The sequence below is a fragment of the Rhinopithecus roxellana genome, chromosome 11 (genome assembly GCF_007565055.1).
Source record: "Rhinopithecus roxellana isolate Shanxi Qingling chromosome 11, ASM756505v1, whole genome shotgun sequence".
In the NCBI taxonomy this organism is placed as follows: Eukaryota; Metazoa; Chordata; class Mammalia; order Primates; family Cercopithecidae; genus Rhinopithecus; species Rhinopithecus roxellana.
The window spans coordinates 35,737,748-35,759,348 of record NC_044559.1 but is presented as its reverse complement, the minus strand read 5'-3'; the positions used below and the strand labels follow the sequence as shown (position 1 = coordinate 35,759,348).

General features: G+C 38.8%; 1 protein-coding gene across 4 annotated transcripts in view; it reads left to right on the top strand.

The window, feature by feature from the left end:
• The window catches only part of ABLIM1 (actin binding LIM protein 1), a 353,493-nt gene that overhangs the window by 59,123 nt on the left and 272,769 nt on the right, over window positions 1-21,601 (top strand). The window lies entirely within an intron of this gene.

Below are 21,601 nucleotides of genomic sequence, written 5' to 3'. Positions count from 1 at the left end.
GAACAGGAGATTTTAGTTGCATGACAACTCTTGGCCAAGTAAATATGTGTGTGTACACGTGTGCACATGGTGGGGGTGGTGGTATATGTAGTTATTATCACAGATTAGGGGGAAGTCAAGGTTTTATGGACCCTGTGGCTTATGTAAGTTTGAGAACCCTGTTTAGAAAAAGCATAAAAAATTATGAACACAAAGTTAGATATCAAAGTGAATATTTAGAGAGGGAAAAAACTCACAACAAATGACAAGATTTCAAAAGTAGTAATTCCTAAATATCATAAAACACAGAAAAATAACAAGCAGCTGATTAATAAACATGTTCTGACGTACCTGTATAATATTTTCCCTGCTACATTTTTGACAGCATATTCCTTGATTGCCTCTTCATATGACAGTAACTTTGTAGTATTTTCTATGTAGAGAAAAGAGCCTTTCATCTTTCCTCTAGCATAGTTTATTGAAATTTATCTTTTATTTTTGGTAGCTGGTTTATATAAAACAATCTCATACACAAATGTACTCACTGCTACAGTTTTAGGTCAATAAATATAGGAATTTTGATCATCTCCATTTCACATAGTGGCCATTAAAAATGTATAAGGTACAATTATAATTATAACTGTTTTAAGCATATTTATGACAGGAGAGAACTTCCATTTTGACTCTAGGTTGATGAAAACAGGATCCTCTGCTCCTAATATTACAGGTCTGATGGCTAGAAGATTTTTCTATAAACCAGCTTTCTGCTTTGTACAATTCAAACCTTGTTTCTCTTCCACTACGTAACAAACTCCAGTGCTGGGTGCTAAGGAACACATTCCTATCTAACTCCAGTGTTGGGTTCTAAGGAACACATTCCTATCATGGCATTGCTTCTGGTCTTACATTTCCATATCATGACTCTAGATGAGTCACATAGTAAATAGTAAAAGTTTCTGGAAATCATTTCCACAATTTGCAGTAATAGTTAGCGGTAACTTAACTACGCAGGGAAGTGACCGTACACCCATACATATGGTTCATGAAACCTCAAACTAAATATAGCCCTAATCAACTTCCCCTTAGCCAAATTCTTAAAAAAGATTCTTCTTGAAAAGTACCAATACCAGTGCCATTCCAATGCTGACCTGCGAGAGGGGAGGTCAAAATGGAAAGGCATGGTAATCTTAAAAGATTGTGATTAACACAAGCATTCTTATACACCAGTAACAGACAGAGAGCCAAATCATGAATGAACGCCCATTCACAATTGCTTCAAAGAAAATAAAATACCTAGGAATCCAACTTACAAGGGATGTAAAGGACCTCTTCAAGGAGAACTACAAACCACTGCTCAGTGAAATCAAAGAGGACACAAACAAATGGAAGAACATACCATGCTCATGGATAGGAAGAATCAATATCGTGAAAATGGCCATACTGCCCAAGGTAATTTATAGATTCAATGCCATTCCCATCAAGCTACCAATGACTTTCTTCACAGAATTGGAAAAAACTGCTTTAAAGTTCATATGAAACCACAAAAGAGCCCGCATTGCCAAGATAATCCTAAGTCAAAAGAACAAAGCTGGAGGCATCACGCTACCTGACTTCAAACTATACTACAAGGCTATAGTAACCAAAACAGCATGATACTAGTACCAAAACAGAGATATAGACCAATGGAACAGAACAGATTCCTCAGAAATAATCCCACACATCTACAGCCATCTGATCTTTGACAAACCTGAGAAAAACAAGAAATGGGGAAAGGATTCCCTATTTAATAAGTGGTGCTGGGAAAACTGGCCAGCCATAAGTAGAAAGCTGAAACTGGATCCTTTCCTTACTCCTTATACGAAAATTAATTCAAGATGGATTAGAGACTTAAATGTTAGACCTAAAACCATAAAAACCCTAGAAGAAAACCTAGGTAGTATCATTCAGGACATAGGCATGGGCAAGGACTTCATGTCTAAAACACCAAAAGCAACGGCAACAAAAGCCAAAATTGACAAATGGGATCTAATTAAACTAAAGAGCTTCTGCACAGCAAAAGAAACTACCATCAGAATGAACAGGCAACCTACAGAATGGGAGAAAATTTTTGCAATCTACTCATCTGACAAAGGGCTAATATCCAGAACCTACAAAGAACTCAAACAAATTTACGAGAAAAAAACAACCCCATCAAAAAGTGGGCAAAGGATATGAATAGACATTTCTCAAAAGAAGACATGCATACAGCCAACAGACACATGAAAAAATGCTCGTCATCACTGGCCATCAGAGAAATGCAAATCAAAACCACAATGAGATACCATCTCACACCAGTTAGAATGGCAATCATTAAAAAGTCAGGAAACAACAGGTGCTGGAGAGGATGTGGAGAAATAGGAACACTTTTACACTGTTGGTGGGATTGTAAACTGGTTCAACCATTGTGGAAAACATTATGGTGATTTCTCAAGGATTTAGAAGTAGAAATACCATATGACCCAGCCATCGCATTACTGGGTATATACCCAAAGGATTATAAATCATGCTGCTATAAAGACACATGCACACATATGTTTATTGCGGCACTATTCACAATAGCAAAGACTTGGAATCAACCCAAATGTCCATCAGTGACAGACTGAATTAAGAAAATGTGGCACATATACACCATGGAATACTATGCAGCCATAAAAAAGGATGAGTTCATGTCCTTTGTAGGGACATGGATGAAGCTGGAAACCATCATTCTCCACAAACTATCGCAAGAACAGAAAACCAAACACTGCATGTTCTCACTCATAGTTGGGAATTGAACAATGAGATCACTTGGACTCTGGAAGGGGAACATCACACACCGGGGCCTATTATGGGGAAGGGGGAAGGGGAAGGGATGGCATTGGGAGTTACACCTGATGTAAATGACAAGTTGATGGGTGCTGACGAGGTGATGGGTGCAGCACACCAACATGGCACAAGTATACATATGTAACAAACCTGCACATTGTGCACATGTACCTTAGAACTTAAAGTATAATAAAAAATAAAGTAAAATAAATAAATAAAAAAAGAAAAGATTGTGATTAAAATAGCACTTTTTGGTACAGATTTGACAAACCTATGGCCATGTGAATAAAGATGAGGACTTTGAAGGGGGTCCCTGAACCTTAAGCATGAGCAGTTTTGTGCAAAGTTTAGCAAGCATTAAAAAACTGACCCCAGATTTTATCACCTACAATTGACTTTTAGGATACGTAGATTTTATTATTTCAGTTGGTTATTTTCTCTGCTCTTCTTTCCTCTTTCTTAACTTTGCTTTTATCCCCCAAATATAGAAGGAGAATAGCAGCTCCTTTTACAATTACTCAGTTCATTTGCTTTCCTTTTGTTGTCTTCTTTTTCTCCCCATTTTTTCTCTCTACCCCCTCTTGCTCCTTTCTTTTGCTAGAAATACACAACTTACTTTCATGGGTGTCATGTCTACCTCCAGTTACCATTCCCATGTAGTTTTGGGGTCCCATGGAAGGAGGGTCCCTGTCCCTTCCTCCATGCTCCTTGCCAAGCAGGGAGGAGGGAACCGGGACTCCCCTTTTTCTGTGGCAGAAGGAGCCTGGAGAGGACTGGAGGAAGCTCTTTCAGGCAAACAGCAGCTGTTTTTCTTAGGCCAAGAGATTCGTGACGGCCTTCAGAGGGTGGAGCTGCGTTGCCATCATAATTACAGCCTGGGAATGGTGCCTGTTGAGGTCGTTTTATTTCGGAATGTGCCAGAAGCTGGATCACTTTGTCTAAAGGTAGCTCAGCATGCATTTCACGCTTGCCATCGTTCTCATGGTGGCTCCTTTTTTAAACACTCTTTTCCTTAGTGACTAATGTTGGTTTTAACAAGGTTTTCCATCATCAAGACCGTTGAGTTGCACCTGTTTTGCCTGCAGCACCACATGTAAACAAATAAAAGACCTGCCACCAGGACAGACTTTGAAAAACAGCAGTTAGCATAAAGGTGTAGTACAAAATTGAAAACTGTTGGTAATTAGTTTTGTTGTTTGTTTGTTTTTGAGATGGAGTTTTGCTCTTGTCGCCCAGGCTAGAGTGCAATGGTGCAATCTCCACTCACTGCAACCTCTGCCTCCCGTGTTCAAGTGATTCTCCTGCCTCAGCCTGCTGAGTAGCTGGGATGACAGGCACCCGCCACCATGCCCAGCTAATTTTTGTATTTTTAGTAGAGACAGTGTTTCACCATGTTGGCCAGGCTGGTCTTGAACTCCTGGCCTCAAGTGATATGCCCACCTCGGCCTCCCAAAGTGCTGGGATTATAAGTGTGAGCCACTGCCCCAGCCGGTAATTAGTTTTTTATGAGTAGTACTCAGGAAGCCAGGGACAGTGGGATTGATGGTTTAGCAAATTTGTCATTAAAACAAAACTGGGCCAGGTGTGGGGACTCACGCCTGTAATCCCAGCACTTTGGGAGTCAGATCACTTGAGGTCAGGAATTTGAGACCAGCCTGGTCAACATGGTGAAACCTCGTCTCTACTAAAAATTTAAAAATTAGTTGGATGCGGTGGCGTGTGCCTGTAGTCCCGGCTACTTGGGAGGCTGAGGCTGGAGAATCACTTGAACCTGGGAGGCGGAGATTGCAGTGAGCCAGGATCGCACCACTGCACTCCATCTTGGGTGACAGTGCAAGACTCCATCAATAGCAACAACAACAAAAAACTGAATCCTTACTGGAGAACTTTGAGATATGATGGTCTCTAATTGCATTGTACGTATGGTAGTCATTCACCACATGTGGTCATTCAGAACATTTGAGATGATAGTATTTTTGATATATTAGGTTAAATAAAAATCTTAAAATTAATTTTACCTATTTCCTTTTACCTTTTTTAATGTGGTTACTAGAAAAATTTAAATTACATTTGTGTGTCACATTCTATTTCCATTGACAGTGCTGGTCTATAATACACCATTCTGTATGCCTGAAAGTATATTAATGATGCCCTCAAGGCTCCCTGGAAGTTTCAGGAGAGGTTGTTTTGGTTTTCTATAGGACTGGGCAGGGCTTAATTTTTCTTTTTTTTTTAAAGCAGAAGAAAACTGAAACATAATGAATCACAGTAGCAGGCCATTCTCATTATAAGAAATGAGAATTAGGATTATGAAACCCCTTGGGGGATGTAACAAAAATAACAAAACAAGTTCTCAGCTTTTAGGAAAATATTGCCCTGAAAGGTTATCTCTTATAACCCTGCTTCCACAGATTATAATTCACCAGTTGCTGTGGACGTCTTTAGCCTCAGGCTTCGTTACATTGGTGTGGAGAGAGAGAAATGTGTAGTTCTCTCTCCTCCTTCATACACTTAAATCATACCTGGCATCTGCCTCTAGGGAAAAACTTTGGTGCTGGAATTTATACTTATTTATTGTTTGTGCTTCCAGCATGTGCACTGTGCATTAATTTGTTTCTCAGGGTCAAGTTTGGTATCATCATTGCCAGCAGACAATAGTGAGAATAACTTGTAGTTTAGGATTTATTTACTGATAAGGGTATTCCACAAAACTTTGACAATCAGCTAATGACTGAGCTGGTACTACTCCTGCTAATTCAATGTTGTTGATGTAAGTTGGATGATAAAATGAACCTCGTAAAGGAATGCTACAAAGTCTGTCCTAAAAAGAGGACTTGTGCCTGAATCAGTTGAACTCCCAAAGTCTTCCCAACTCCTGGCCTTTGCTGTACTGATTTGTATGTAGTTTTCCCTTCTCCTTCTCTACTTATATCTTACGGTTTTCTACACAGCAGATACTCAACAGATTCTTCTTGCATGGTTGTCAGATTCTGAGATTGTCATCAAGAAGGATTGTAGTCTTTCTTGCACTTGAGATTGAGGTTTAAAGATATGAGTTTGACTTGGTGATTTTTCAAAGGATCCAGTTCTTTAGGGTAAGAATGATGACTGTCTTGTAGTAGAGGTTTCAGGATAAACTGACCTGTTGCCTATTTGTCTTGGGAATTAACCTGGTGAAATGTATTCACAAGTAATTTGATCCATACTCCCACTTCACTACTCTGTCCTGGCACTGTAGTCTTCTGCACATAAAACAAGATATATCATCAAATTTCAAATTTTTTTGTTATGATTTTCTCTATTGAAGTTGTCTATGTGATGAAAATATCTTACATAACTTCCTTTGGAAGATATGGATACATTTTCTTAACATTTTCTGCTTTGGCATTGCACTGAATTTTAGAGAGATTGCTTTAGTTTTTGTGCCTATGGTGGTGTCCAACCTTTCTCACCAAGGGCTGAGTAGATTTTTGTTGAATGAATGACTTCTTGTATTTTCTATCAGTCTCCTGTGTTTGCCCATCCCCAAACCATCTCCATTTCCCGTTTCCTTCATCCTTACTCGTTAGGTCCAGCCTCTGCAAACAGTGGCTTTCAGAACATCCCCTCCAGATTCCACTGTTTGAGGTCTTTGCCTTGCCCTCCTCATTTGCATCCTGCCCACTGGTGACCTATCCCCTCATGAGCCGTGGCAAGATCCCCGTGGGGGCCCATGTTTCACTTTAGGATATGGGATGATGCCCAGCAACTGTTGTTGGTTTTGTATCCTAACCTCAAGTCTTTATCAATAAACTGCCTTTTAGTAACTGCTTTAAAACATGGCTCACACTGGTTGGTTCTAGTCAAGCCAGAATTCTTCCTACTTGTTATGTTTAGCATTTAAAAATGTCCTATGCTCTTCCCTAGAAGTCTTAAATATCCTAATATCTTAGATAGTTTAAGTACACTTTTACCTGGGGTTGGGGCATGAACAGATACTTCTCAGGCCCCTCTTGGAGCTGACTCCACCTGTGCTTAATCTAAGAACTAGACCTGATGCTAATGAAAAAAAAAAAAAAAAGAACTCGAACTTCCCTTTCTTAAACCTCACGGTGTCAAGGCACAGCCATGGGTTTGTAAATTTGGGGCATGACTACCCAATCCTTTAACAACATCTTAGGACTGGTATACATGAAGGGAATTCTAAAGTAGTGTTTTTCCTTAAGCTAATGAACTATTCATGAGTTTGTCTTTGAGAATCAGAATGCACTGAAGTTGGGCTTGATGCCTTATTAGAGTCAATGATCCACTAAATCTTTATCCTTGGAAACAATCTGTGAATTCTCTTTGTAGCAATACCCTACAACAGAGAGGACTTTCACACTCCCATGCATGCCAGAGAAAAGACCCTGGACCCCACAGCCTCCCAGGAAGGGAGAGACATTTGCTCTGCCCATTTTCTCTTTCTCCCCGCCCCCACCCCCCTTAGAATGACCAAAGGCAGGCTTTGGCTGGGAATCACTTTATAGAAAGTGATATGAAGCATAAATGAGCTATAACCAATTTAAGGAAAGCTTGAAACTGGGCATTGGGAAATCTCTGCCAATATGTAATACTCGTACTAAATTCTGGCTTAGTAGCCGGCCAAAGCAGATTTATAGATAATCCCCACTTATGAAAATGTTCTACTGAGAAGCACTGTCAGTTACTTTTTAATAATTTATGTGGTAACAATTTAGGCTCTTGTTATTCCAAGATACCTCACAGATGTAATGCGCGTGCAAGAGAGACAAAGAGAGAGACAAAGTGTGTGTGTGTGTGTGTCAGAGACAGAGATTGTTCGAGTCACTAACTAGAAAAGCCTAACCACACAAATGCCAAATAAATTATGCTAGCGGGTGGCCGGCTGAATTTAGACATAGGTTCTCTATATTATTCAAAAGTCAGTCCATGTTGGTCTAACCACATCAATGAAAAGAAAATAAAGAAAATAAAAAGTGATTCCTGTTTCATGAGAGCATAAGTCCAGTATCTTTATTTCTGGCACTCCTGGGCATGTCAGTTTACACTTTGCATATTATTTCCACAAAGAGAATCCACACATTTTTCCAGGGATAAAGATTTAGTGAGTACATTGACTCCTTTACATTGAATGAAAAGGAGTCAAGCTCACGTGTAGTGAGAAACGTGAATGTTTCCTGTAAGAAACTGGTTGTCCAGTAGAGGGGGGTAGTGTTCTGTGCCCCCAGCCTGTTTCTGTGACCCTTCTGGGCTCTGTTCAGATGAATGAACTGATAAACGACTTTAATTGAGTATCTTATTCTCACAGTACGTAACGTAAACAAAGGCCAAATTCAGTGAGCATTTATAGAGCGTGTAACGTGTGGAGCACAGACCTGGTGCATTGGAGGCATTGAAGATGATTGAACCTTGACCTCTGTAGGTGTTCTTGAAGGCAGTGAACCTTGTAGTCTTTAAGAGAATGGGCTGGAGAGGTGGGCGCCTTGTACTGGGATCCTGGCGCTGCCACTGTAGGTGAAGTGATCTTAGGGGAAGTTATTTCACCTTTTTCAGTCTCTGGTTTCTCATTAGTAAAATGAGTACAATTATACTTACCACTTACTTCACCTCTACTAAACTAAAAACAGGGACCTGTTGGAAGGCACACATGCAGACAAATACTCCTGTAAGACGAACATGCCATAGTCAAGGTTAGATAAGCTGCTGTGGCAGCAGAGAGTAGAGTGATGCATTCGGACTAGTAATTAGAAGGGATTCAAGGAAAAAGTAACCTTTGAGCTGAGTGTTGAAGCTAATTAAAGTTCTTTTGATCAATGGATGGAGAGGATGTCTGTAAGTGTACGAAGGGCATTCCAAACTGAAGGAACATAGACAATTTCATTTTGTTTATTTATGTCTAAGGCTGTAAAACTCATAGTATTTTACAAAGGCAATTCCATGTATCAAAACTATTGTTTCATTCAGCAAAAATTATATGTAGTGTAGAATTTCCTATTAAGAGGTTTCCAAATGTCTGAGTCAATTCATCTAGGTACTCCCAAAGTTTATGTATTTAAAAGCAACAATGGTTTCTAATATACTTTCTATTTGAAAACATCAACAAATAAAATAATTATTTAAATATTTTTCTTTTTAAGAGCAAATGACTTGAGAGCTTCTAAATGTCTGGCGAGGGAAAGTATATTATGATTCGTGGAGTTGATTTATTATTTATATGAATAATTCTAGCTATGATGTGTTATATCATTAAAAAATATTTTTATTCTTACTTATATATTGTTCAGTGTATAGTCATGATAGACCAGTGATTAATGACAAGAAACAAAAACAACACTGATGTTAAAATAAGAGTGAATCACTTTTATCGTTGAAATTGTTTTAATTCTGCAAATTCTTATTCTCAAGTTGATCTTCTCCAGATTTGTAAGTTTCACTCATTAAGATTCTGTAACTCATTAGAATGTCTGTTGTATTTCAAAAACCAAAGTTTTTTAAAGATCATGTATTAATGATTGTCTTTTTGATTATTAGCAATATAGATATTCACTTACAATGTGGTATTTAGAGAGAAAATATTTGCAAATAGACAACTGAAATCTTATTTTTTAGCTTATTATTCATAAAGAATTAAAGTAATAAAAATCAGCCAGCTGAATTTTTTAAGCCCAAAGTATTAGAGTTCTAAACATCTGGTCATGTTGCTGTAATGCATAGTTAAAATTCAGTGTACATTTTTTACTTTACATATGTTTGAATATTTCCATAATAAAAAATAAAAAATAGTATAATGAACCTCACATACCCATCGCCCAGTCTCTGCCTCTCTGCCATTGTTGAGACTGCCTCAGTCTCAACACTCTACCATCCTTATTCTATCTAAATTTCTACACCCTTTCTTATTTTTAACAGTTGTTTTTAAGGTATAATTGATGTACATTGAAATGTACAAATCTTGGCTCTAGAAGTTTTACAGATAGATACACCTATGTCACCCATAGACCTCTATCACAATATTTAACATTTTCATATCTCCAGAAATTCTCTTGTGTTTTTTGTCAGTGAATCCTCTCCCAGACAACCACCGTCCTAATTAGATTAGCCTGTTCTAGAACTTCACATAAATGGACTCATATACTATGCACTGTTTTGTGTAAGGCTTTTTCCGCTCAGCATAAGGTCTGTGTGATGCCTCCATTTTGTTCTGCATGGGAGTAGTTCATTCCTTTTTATTGCTTAGTAATATTCCATTATATAGGTATATCACAATTTGATTATCCATTCTATTGATGGACATTCATGTTGCTTATAGCTTTTTACTAATATGAGTAAAACTGCTGTGAACATTCTTGGAAAAAGTCTTTTTTGAGGATTTATGTTTCCATTTCTCTTGGTAAAAGAGCTAGATGTGGAATTGCTAGGTCGGAGGGTAGGTGTATATTTATAATAAGAAAAATTGTCAAACCTTTTTCAAAAACTGTTGTAACCATTTTATATTCTCACTAGAAATGTATTGGAGTTCCAGTTGTTTCACATCCTCACCAATATTTGGTATTTTAATTTGCCATAGTGATATCTTGTTGTGATTTTGGTTTGCATTTACCTCATGAGTAATTATTTGAGAACTTTTTAATGTGGACAATGGTCTTTTGCATATCTAACCTTGTGAAGTATCTATTCAAGTCTCCCTACCCCTCCATTTTTAACCTGTATTATTTTTCTTGAGTTGTAGTTTTCTTAAAAATTTATTCTAAATACAAGATCTATGTCTGCTTTACATTTTACACATACTTTTCTGCCAGCCTGAGGTTTGCCTGTTTATTTTCTTAATAGTGTCTTTTGATGAATGGAGTGTTTAATTTTGGTGAAGCTTAATGTATCAATTTTTATAGATTTTTGTGATTTTATTATCCTATCTAAGGAGTTTTTGCCTACTCCCAGGGTATCAAAGGTATTCTATATTTTTATGACAATATTATAGATTTAGATGTTAAGTTTACATCTATGATTCATCTTAAAATAATTTTGTGTATGGTGTGAGGTAGGGGTTGAGGTTAATTTTTTTTTCACAGGGATATATAATTGTTACAGCCTTCCAATGAAGAAGATTCCCTTCCTCATTGAATTGCATTGGGGCCTTTGCAAAAAACCAGTCATTTATAAGTGTAGATCTGTTTCTGGAATTCCTATTCTGTTTCATCGATTAATTCATCTTTCCTTTTGGCAGTACTATGCCATCTTAATTATGCCATGTAGAGTAAGTTCTCCATCTTTGAGTATGTGTGTGTGTGTGTTTTAATTGCTTTTGGCAATCATAGGCCCTTTACATTTTCATGTCTATTTTAAAACCAGTTTGTCAACTTTTATCTGAAACACCTGCTGAGAATATTATTAGGGTTACATTGAATTCATGAATTAATTTCAGATAAATGAGGATCTTATATTTTGAACCTTATAATCCATAGACATGATATATATCTTCACTAGGTTTTCTTTAATTTACCTCAGTGATTATTTGTAGTGTTCTATGTAGATCATTCTCTCTCAGGGAGGTTTTACAAAAGAAGTAATCCATAATGCTCAAATACATCCTTCATATGTAATGAATTAACTTATTACTTATGCATCTGGAAATGTATTAGCTTGGTAGAATTCTTTGGTAGAATCAAGAGTAGAGTCACAGGTTGGATGTGGTGGCTTGTGCCTATAATCCCAGCAACTTGGGAGGCTGAGGTGGGAGGATCCTTGAGCCCAGGAGTTTAAAGACCAGCCTGGACAACATAGTGAGACCCCATCTGGAAAAAAAAAAAAGGATGGAATCATTAAAGTAACTTTTTTGCTTAATTCTCTCATGGATTGGGGCAACATCTTGCAATACTGTGGTGTAATATCACAACCAGTATATTGACACCAATTCAGTCAAGATATATGACAGTTTCATCAACACAAGGATCCCTTGGACTGCCCTTTTGTAGCAGACATAACTGTTTATAAAAGTTTACTTTTTACTTCTGGATGGTAATACTATAATTCTAAAGAATATGTTTGGATTTATATTTATTTCAACAATGTCTCTCAATTGGTTTTAATGTTCACTTCCAGAGTTTTATTAGTTTTAAATCTACCATTGATATAGAGCTATTTTATAACTCTAAATAATATACTGCAATTTTTTTTATTTGACTCTAGATAATACCTTCTTACCCCCATTATGTAGAATGAGGACATCATCACCCTTCCACCTCATTTCTCTTCTCCTACCCACACTTTCTGTCTTCTGACTGCTGTCAGCTCTATCTTACTTTTACATTGTCAAGGTTTATATATTTTAAATCTAACTTTTATGCCTTCTTGTTTATTATAAGTTGATTTTTAGAGCTGAAAACCAATATAAATTATCTGTAACATTAAAATTATGCAAATATTCTTCACTGCTGAAGCAGATATTGTGACTGGACCCATAGAGAAGAAATTATTCTGAGCCCTAAATCTGTCTTGCTTGAAGTACGTATTCAAGCATTATTAAAGCATCATCCAACGGCCCTTTTCCAACAACCTCCTTTTTTTTTTCCTCAAAATTTTATGACTCTTTAGTTTGCTTCATATTTAGATTATGGTTTTTTATACAGATTTTTAATTTACATAAAGCTTTTAATTCCAGTTCTTTTTTTTTTTTTTTTTTTTTTTTTTTTTTTTTTTGCTAAGCAAAATGAATTTATTAACAGCATTACTAAGATCGTCCAGCCTCTGAATCATAACTTGTTGAATGAAATCTACTTTCTTGAAGATGTTTTCTTGGAGACTATATCTTCTAATTTGGTCTCACTGGCTTCTAGATCTGTTATATAGCTGTCACTGTGGGATTCCCCCAATCCCATTTTATTTCTAAATGAATTCCACATTTTCTTGGAATCTATAGTTTTCTGTTTGGGAATTAGTTTTTTCTCCTGTGTGAGTCAGTCTTCAAGTAATTTTTTTCAGTAAGGGTGCATAAGAGGTAAGTGGAATCCTTCCCTGTCTGAAAAGTTCTTATTTTCTCCACATGCTGAATTGTTTTCTTCGGACGTCACAGTGGCTGCCAAGCCTCATGGTAGCCTGAGTCCTTTTCCCTTCTTGGTAACCTGAACTGGTCTCTGATAGCTTGTAGGGTTTTCTCTGTATGTTCAGAGTTCTAAAAGTCCACCAGGATATGTCTAGCTATTTTATCATTTTTCTTCATCCTGTCCAGCAGTAGGTTTGTTCCTTCATTTTGAAACTTGTGTCTTCCTTCAGGACTGGAGAATTTAAATTTTTTTTTTTTAGTTTCTCTCCTTTGCTTTCTTTGTTCTGTCTTTTTGGAACTCCTAGTCAATAGATATTGGACCTCGTCTATATCTCTAATTCTTTTTATACATTTTCAGTCTCCTTTATTTTGCTCTACTTTATGGGAGAGTTTCTTGACATTTTGTTTTCTGGCCTGTCTGTTACATTTCTTTTTATTTTCATAATTATATTTTTTTTTATTTCTGTAAGCTCTCTTTTTCTCTGATTGCTCTTTTAATTTTTTCCCAGTTTAACTTCATGGATACAGTTTGTTCTCAAATGCCTTAGAGGATATCAATTTGAATTTTTATTTAGATCTTTTCTTCTGTTGCTTAAATTATCTATTTTCTCTAGAATCATGTGCTTATGTATTCATCTTGGTCTAACTTTGTGCTTTTGATTTCCTTAAATGTCTTAGTGATTCTTGTTTTTTCATATATGTTAATTAATAAATAGGGAGATTAATACAGAGATTTCTATGTGGGGGATTAATGTTTCCTTCTGTCTTTTTGCTGGTGTAATTTCCCTCTATAGTTGTGTTAGTCTGCAACCACAAGAGATCTCTAAAATGTAATCTTCAGTATATTCAATAATATATTGATTTAAAATCATTACTTTAAAATACTTATTTATCATATACCAAATGAAATGGCAAAATGATCTTTTAAACCCTAAGGAAGGTGATATAATTTTATATTAATGTGAGAAGGTTTTGAGAACCAAGTTTAAAACTTGATGATATGAGGAATAGCTGGATTACTAAAATTGAAAATTAGGGCTACGTTAATGGATTTATTGATGGGCATAGGTTTTCTTTTTCATAGCAAATATCACTCTTGCTTTGTTTCTATTGTGTCATGGTTTGGATACCTATAAACCCCAAATACCTAATTTGTTTTTAGAAGTCATTGGCACACACCCTGTGTGAAGTGAGCACCTCCTGACAGGTTCGCGCTGTGCCAGTTTTCCTCCCTCCTACTTGCTAGCATTTACGGTGCCACTGCCCCGGGCTGAGTGGGCTGGGCCGGAGGCTGGCTCTGGTCCCCGGCCCCTACTGCTGGGCAGATCAGCTGCTCAGGAAGCCGCGTGCCAGCTCCTGAGGGCTGATCGCCACTTGCCCCAGGGCAGAAGAAGCCTTGCCGGCTGCCAGATGGGAGTTCTTTAGTTTGTACTTTTTAGTAACTGGTTGTGTCTCTGACTCAGGCTGTTTTATAAGTACACTTAAATTCTCAGAAAACCAGAGTGGCCTTACTTAAGCTGTGATGAATGGGGTGTGGGGAGGAAGGTGGGACAGTGAGACTGAGAATTGTTTTTCTCTGATTCCATGGAGCAGAAATGAGATGGGAAGGGGCGTGTTTTGTGTCTGACCTGGAATTTTGTTCTCTTCCTTCCTCCGCCGGAGTGACCTGAGTCATGAGGCTGAGAGATTCAGATTACTGTGAATTCTAGTTCTTATTGAACCCAGACTGGACCAGAAGCCCTCAGCATAGCCCTAGGACTTAGTGATCCATTCAGCATCTGTTATGAGTTGAATTATGTCTCCCTCAAATTCCTATGTTGCAGCCCTAACTCCCAGTATCTCAGGATGTGACTGTATTTGGAGACAGGATCTATAAAGAGGTAATGTAGTTAAAATAGCTTAATCCAGTATGAATGGTGTATTAGTTCATTTTCACACTGCCGATAAAGACATACCTGAGACTGGGTAATTTATAAAGGAAAAGAGATTTACTGGACTCACAGTTCCACGTGACTGGGGAGGCCTCACAATCATGGCAGAAGGGGAAAGCCACGTCTTACATGGTGGCAGGCAAGAGAGAATGAGAGCCAAGCAGAAGGAGAAACCCCTTATAAAACCATCAGATCCTATGAGACTTATTCACTACCATGAGAACAGTACGGGGGAAATTGCCCCCATGATTCGATTATTTCCCACTGTGTCCCTCCCACAGCAGTTGGGAATTATGGGAGCTACAATTCAAGATGAGACTTGGGTGGGGACACAGCCAAACCATATCAAATGTTGTCCTTATAAGAAGAGGAAATCTGGACACAGAGACAGAGAGACCAGACACATCTGTGCAATGAAGCTCATCCATGTGAGGACACAGCAAAAGGGCCATCATCTGCAAGCAAGAAGAGGGGGCTTAGAAGAACAAAACCAGCCAGCATTTTGGTCTTGGACTTCTAGAGCCTGTGGTATTTTGTTGTTGTCATCTTAGCAACTAATATAGCGTTTTTAGCCAACAAATCCTGCTTTGTTCCCCACTGCCCTCTCCAGGGATGGGGGAGGGAGGCATTCCCTGGGTGGAGCCTGGGCAAGGAGCTCTCGTCACTGAATCCTAAATCCTGTGTCTCTGATTTTCCATAGATACTGGGGCTATCAAGGAAAGATTTTTGACTCATCTTGCCAAGTTCTAAACTATTTGGATATCAAACTTAGGTGAAGACCTAGTGTAGGAAATCAGGGAGGCTGTAGTTAGGAGAATTTCACAGGCATGCAGGAGTAAGGTCATGTAGGATGCTAGCTGAAATGTGTTGATAAGCATTAGTTGCCACAGTGATGGTGTGATGGCAATAGAATCTGGAAACTTTGGTTTCCCAAAGAAACTGACATCCTAATAATCTCTTATGATCAGAGATCAAAATCTGAGGTGCCTTAGTTTGGTTGTACAAAACTTCATAAATGGAAATCCTTCTTTCTGTTGGATGTGTTTTATTTCCAACAGAAATAAAATGCCATTGCATTTATCTCCAATGCCATTGCATTATCATTGCCATTTCTAGCAGCAGGATTCTTTGAGAAAGTTATTGAATTGTAATGGACCCAGTTCTAACCTAAGTGACTTTGTATAATTCATTGACTCTCTGTGTCTCAGTTTTCCTTTCTAAAAAGGGGGATAATTATTGCAGCTCCTCAATACACAGATACATTATTTTGATGTTGTGGGAATGGGGTTTGAATTTGTAGAGAGAGAATGGATTTCAAAAAGGCCTTTCTTTGCCCATTTAATTTAGTCTTGAGAAAATGATGTAGCCTTTCTGAACCTCAGTTCTCTCCTCTATAAAATGGTGATAGTAATGGTTACTCCAGTGGAGGGTGTGAGTATTAAGTGAGAATGTATGGAGAGCACCTTACATTGATTCCTGCATGTTTTAAGGGCTCTATAAATGTTAGCGCTTGATGATGATGATATTTTAAAATCATTGAAATTACTAACAAAAGGTGAGTTAGTTGCGTTAGGTACTTAAGTATTATGCTGTCCCTTAAAGGTGCATCTACTTAACAGATAGGTTAGTTGACCATTTAGCATAAGGCTAATGGAAAGGAGTGTAAGATTTAGGATAACGTACAGAGATGTAACTAGAGAATGAGGTCTTGTTCCTTTGACCTACAAATGCTAAACTCTCAGTACATACCATCAAACAGGCTTCCTCTAACTGTAATATGCACATAAATTCCCTGGAAATCTTGTTGAAATGCGAACTCTGATTCAGTATGTGGGGGTCTGGGTTGAGTGCTGACATTCTCCATTTCTAAGAAGTTCCCAGGTGAGGGCGCTACTGCAGCTCAAGGTCCGGATTTTGAGCAGCGAGGTCCCAGAGTGGATGGTAGAGCTAGCTGTGATCCCTATCTGTATTTCACTTTTTATCAACCAATTATTATTGTCTATCAACTTACATTAAGCTTCAGAAACATTTCATTTTGACTTTTCATGTCAAATTCCCCACCTCTTGCTACTTTCCTGCCCCCGGCCTCTCTATTTAGTACTTGTCTTTTTTTTTTTTTTCTTATTTAAAGAATAATAACAACAATGACTAATATCTGTCAGGAATCAGGAACTGTTTCCTTAAATTTTCACAACATCCCATGAGGTAGGTATCATAATTATCCCCATCTTACAGGTGAGAATACAGAGGCACATATAGATAAAATAACTTGCCCAATCACCCAGCTAGTGAGTGGTAAACCAGAAATATTTTAAGAGTTTATTTAAAGGAGCCCTTTTGTAAATGAGAATCCCTAGGGATAGCTGGCATAGTGCACCCCCTTTATCAGTTTCTGTTACATCCCTTTAGGTTTTTGTCACATTTTAGAAAACGTAGAGCCCCCCTTCCAAGGAGCCAGCAACTGTGGCATTCATCCAGAATGCAACCCCAGGCAACTGCAGAGTCTAGGAAGTCCGTGATGTTTTCTCAGAGTGGCACCAGGGCCAGAACCCACACAGCTGAGCTGTGGTTTGCTACCTTATGAGTGAAGGCTGTAAGAGTGAAGGTCACAGCCAGCAGACAGATCCTGTAGGATGTGTTCACATCCTTTTCACCTGCTTCTTTCATAATTTGAGTATAAATTTAATTTTTATCAACCGAATATTATTTTCTATTGATTTACTTCTGAAGTACTGACTTCTGAAAACTTCAGAATATTTTTATTTTTCATCTTACATAGGCAGGGCTTTTGCTACTATTCTGCCTGTTGCCTCTGTGTCTAGTACTTTAAAAATGATTAAAATAGACTGGGCATGGTGGCTCATGCCTGTAATCCCAGCACTTTGCGGGGGTGAGGCGGGAGGATGGCTTGAGGCCAGGAGTTCGAGACCAGCCTGAGCAACACAGCAAGAACCCCATCTCTACAAAAATAAAAATAAAAAAAATAAATAATCAGCCAGGCATGGTGGCGTGTGCCTGTGTCCTAGCTGTTTGGGAGGCTGAGGTGGGAGGATCACTGAGCCTGGGAGTTCCAGGTTACAGTGAGCTAGGATCATGCCACTGTACTCCAGCCCAAGTGACAGATCTAGACCCTGTCTCTGGAAGAAAAAAAAAAAAAAAAGAAAGAAAGAAAAGAAAAGAAATAAAAAGAAAGAAAGAAAAAATGCTTAAAATTATATCAGCAACAGCAACACCCCACCTGCAATCCTGTGCTTGTATAGCTGTGGGCTGTGCGAGGAAGAGCTGCAGGGGATAGACCTGAACCCTGTGATGGATGACAGGGGCGCATCCCGTAGGGGCTGTGTTCTTAACGATCTGGGGAGAGTGCATGCATGGGTGCACGTTGCACAGAGCCTGTGGCTGGTCCACCCCGCCTTGGCTGCTCATTCTCTCACTTGCTCTAGTCACTTACACTCACAGGCCTTCATTTTCTTCCTTTCTAAAATGAAAGGATTGGGTAGGATGGGGATTTTTCAACATGCGTGTTTATTTTTAGCTATGGAATCCTTTATTTAGATGAGGGCTCACCTGGAATCCCAGAAATTAGAACATAAGAGCTGAATTTTCTTTGGTGGAAATTGGACCCAGAACCAACTCTCCGCCTTCCCCCTGCTGCCTCCCTCACCAATCCCAATACAGCCTCCTCCTTCTGTTAGCTAGAGAACAGCTGGCCCAGATGGGAAGCCTCCCTTTAGCTTCCACACTGTGCCTGTGCGCTCAAAGGAATAAAACATGGGGTTTCAGAAGGCCACTGTTTGGGAGGAGTATTTGCTAAAGGCAGTTTTGTTTTTAACTCCAGTGACTGGTTATTATAAACCCTGAAATGATTCAGCAAAGTGTCCTTGGTGTTGACTTATTTATTTTGAAAGGGAGGCTGAGGCAGGAGAATTGCTTGAACCCCGCAGGCAGAGATTGCAGTGAGCTGAGATGGCGCCACTGCACTCCAGCCTGAGCAACAGAGCGAGACTCCATCTCAAAAAAAAAAAAAAAAATGCATTTAAACCTTTCAAAATAAATAAGTAGCTGGGACTACAGGCACCCGTCACCACGCCCAGCTAATTTTTGTATTTTTAGTAGAGACAAGGTTTCACCATATTGGCCAGGCTGGTCTCAAACTCCTGACCTTGTGATCTGCCTGCCTTGGCCTCCCAAAGTGCTGGGATTACAGGCGTGAGCCACTGCACCCAACCCATTTTTTTACTCTATGATTAAAAATACTTTATCCTTTTGAACTTAGACTTTTGTGACTGGAAGTTTCTTGTTTTGGGGAAATATGGAAGATCATTGGAAGGACCAGAGTAGAAAGGTTTTGTTCGTTTGTTTTTGACAAGCTCTATAACGTTGTGATGAGTATTGAGCAGACTAGCCCATCTTCCTTTGCTGAAGCAATAATCTTCTTGGAAGAGACAAAAGTTGAAAGGAGGCAGAGACAAAACATGAAAAGTTTCAGAAATCTTTGAAGGTCTTTTTGAAAGTCTTCAAAAATCTTTGAAAGTCTTTGGAATAATTAGTTCACTTGAGACCATCAATAAAATGCTTACTTTCATTGGAGACTAGGTATGAATGTTTTACTGTCAGCAGAATTGTTAACTAGAGGGAATAATACAGAATGTTAAATAAATTTGAAGTCTCCCAAATTAAACTGGAGAGCTGAATTGAAGTCAGTGATCTGGAGTAGCATGCTTATTCTCAGTAGAATATGGCGTATTTTCTCTTCCCACTGACTTTGAATGAAGCTTCCATGGAGAAGGTGGTGGAACAGCTTAGTAGTAATACACACTGAATGAACAGTGCAGGAGAGAGAGAATGATGTAGTAACATTTCTTGGGCAGGTATATGTCTTCTAGATGTTTGTTTTCCTACCCTCTAACAACAACAAAAATCTGTATTAAATGTAGCCTTCTGTGTATAGCACAGTCAATAAATATCCTCTTTCATTCTCTGGGGGTGAAGCTATGTATGGAGCATTTTGCAATTGCTGTGGTCTTATATCACTCATGTGCCAAATGAAAGTGGTAATGAATATGGAAGTTATAAAAAATCCACACTATAGTAAGTCATTATGATTTAACCCAGTGCTTCATCTGTTTACAATGAAAGAAGGGTAGAATCTCCTCGTTCTGCAGTAATTTGTTCCCTTTTAGACCTTATCATTACAACTTTTTCAAAGACACCAAGAGTGGAATCCCTGATTCCTACAACTTATTTGCATCAAATGAGTCATCAAAGAGAAATGCCTGTTGTTTTTGCAGGGAATACAGCATGCATTTTAATCCCCTGTAACGTAGCAGACTGGGAGGGAGTGAGAGGCAGAATGAAATGGGTAAAAGGGAGAAGAGAGAGACATAGAAAATCCATCACTGTAAACTTCTTAGCTGTGTGTGCAAATGTAGAAACTGTTTTATGGATACCACTGAGTGCATTCCGCTTCTAATTATTTGTTTATATGAAAAAATTCATGCAAATAACAGCATTGATATTAATTAATTGGCATCCACGTGTATTCTTTCAGCAGAGCTACAAGAAGAAGCTGTGAGAATGTTGAGGTGGAGCCATTGAGCACGTCTCATAATAGCACAGAGATCGAGACATACAGACCTGAGTTCAAATCTCTGCTCTTCTGCATACAAGATGTGACTCTGAAAAAATTACTCTCTTTAGGCTTAGTTTTCTCACCTTTTAAAGAGGGATTCATAATTATCCTTATCTCCTAAGGTTGTTAGAAGGAACAATTAAAAGATACGTGTGAGAAATGTTTACTATAGTCAGAATAACTATTTGAAAAATACTAGCCAGGGCCAGGCGAGGTGGTTCGCACCTGTAATCACAGCACTTTGGGAGGCCAAGGCAGGAGGATCACTTGAGGTCAGGAGTTCAAGACCAGCCTGGCCAACATGGCGAAACCCCGTCTCTATTAAAAATACAAAAATTGGCTGAGTGTGGTAGTGCATGCCTGTAGTCTCAGCTCCTTGGGAGGCTGAGGTGGGAGAATCACATGAACCTGGGAGGCAGAGGTTGCAGGGAGCTGAGATTGCACCACTGCACTCCAGCTTGGGAGACAGAGCAAGACTCCATCTAAAAAAAAAAAAAAAAAGGCTTTTGCAGATGCTGCCACCACCAGGAGCCCTGTACTATCAACCATGGTCAATCCCCGGTGTTCTTCGACATCACCCTCAATGGTGAGCCCTTGGGCTGCGTCTCCTTTGAGCTGTTTGCAGACAAGTTTCCAAAGACAGCAGAAAACTTTCGTGCTCTGGGCACTGGAGAGAAAGGATTTGGTCGTAAGGGTTCCTGCTTTCACAGAATTATTCCAGGGTTTATGTGTCAGGGTGGTGACTTCATATGCCATAAAGGCACTGGTGGCAAGTCCATCTACGGGGAGAAATTTGATGATGAGAACTTCATCCTAAAGCATATGGGTCCTGGCATCTTCTCTGTGGCAAATGCTGGACCTAACACAAACGGTTCCCAGTTTTTCATCTGCACTGCCAAGAGTGAGTGGTTTGATGGCAAGCATGTGGTCTTTGGCAAGATGAAAGAAGGCATGAATATTGTGGAGGCCACGGGGCACTTTGGGTCCAGGAATGGCAAGACCAGCAAGAACATCACCATTGCTGACTGTGGATAACTTGAATAGTTTGACTTGTGTTTTATCTTAACCACGAGACCATTCCTTTTATAGCTCAGGAGAGCACCCTCCACCCCATTTGCTCGCAGTATCCTAGAATCTTTGTGCTCTTGCTGCAGTTCCCTTTGGGTTCCATGTTTT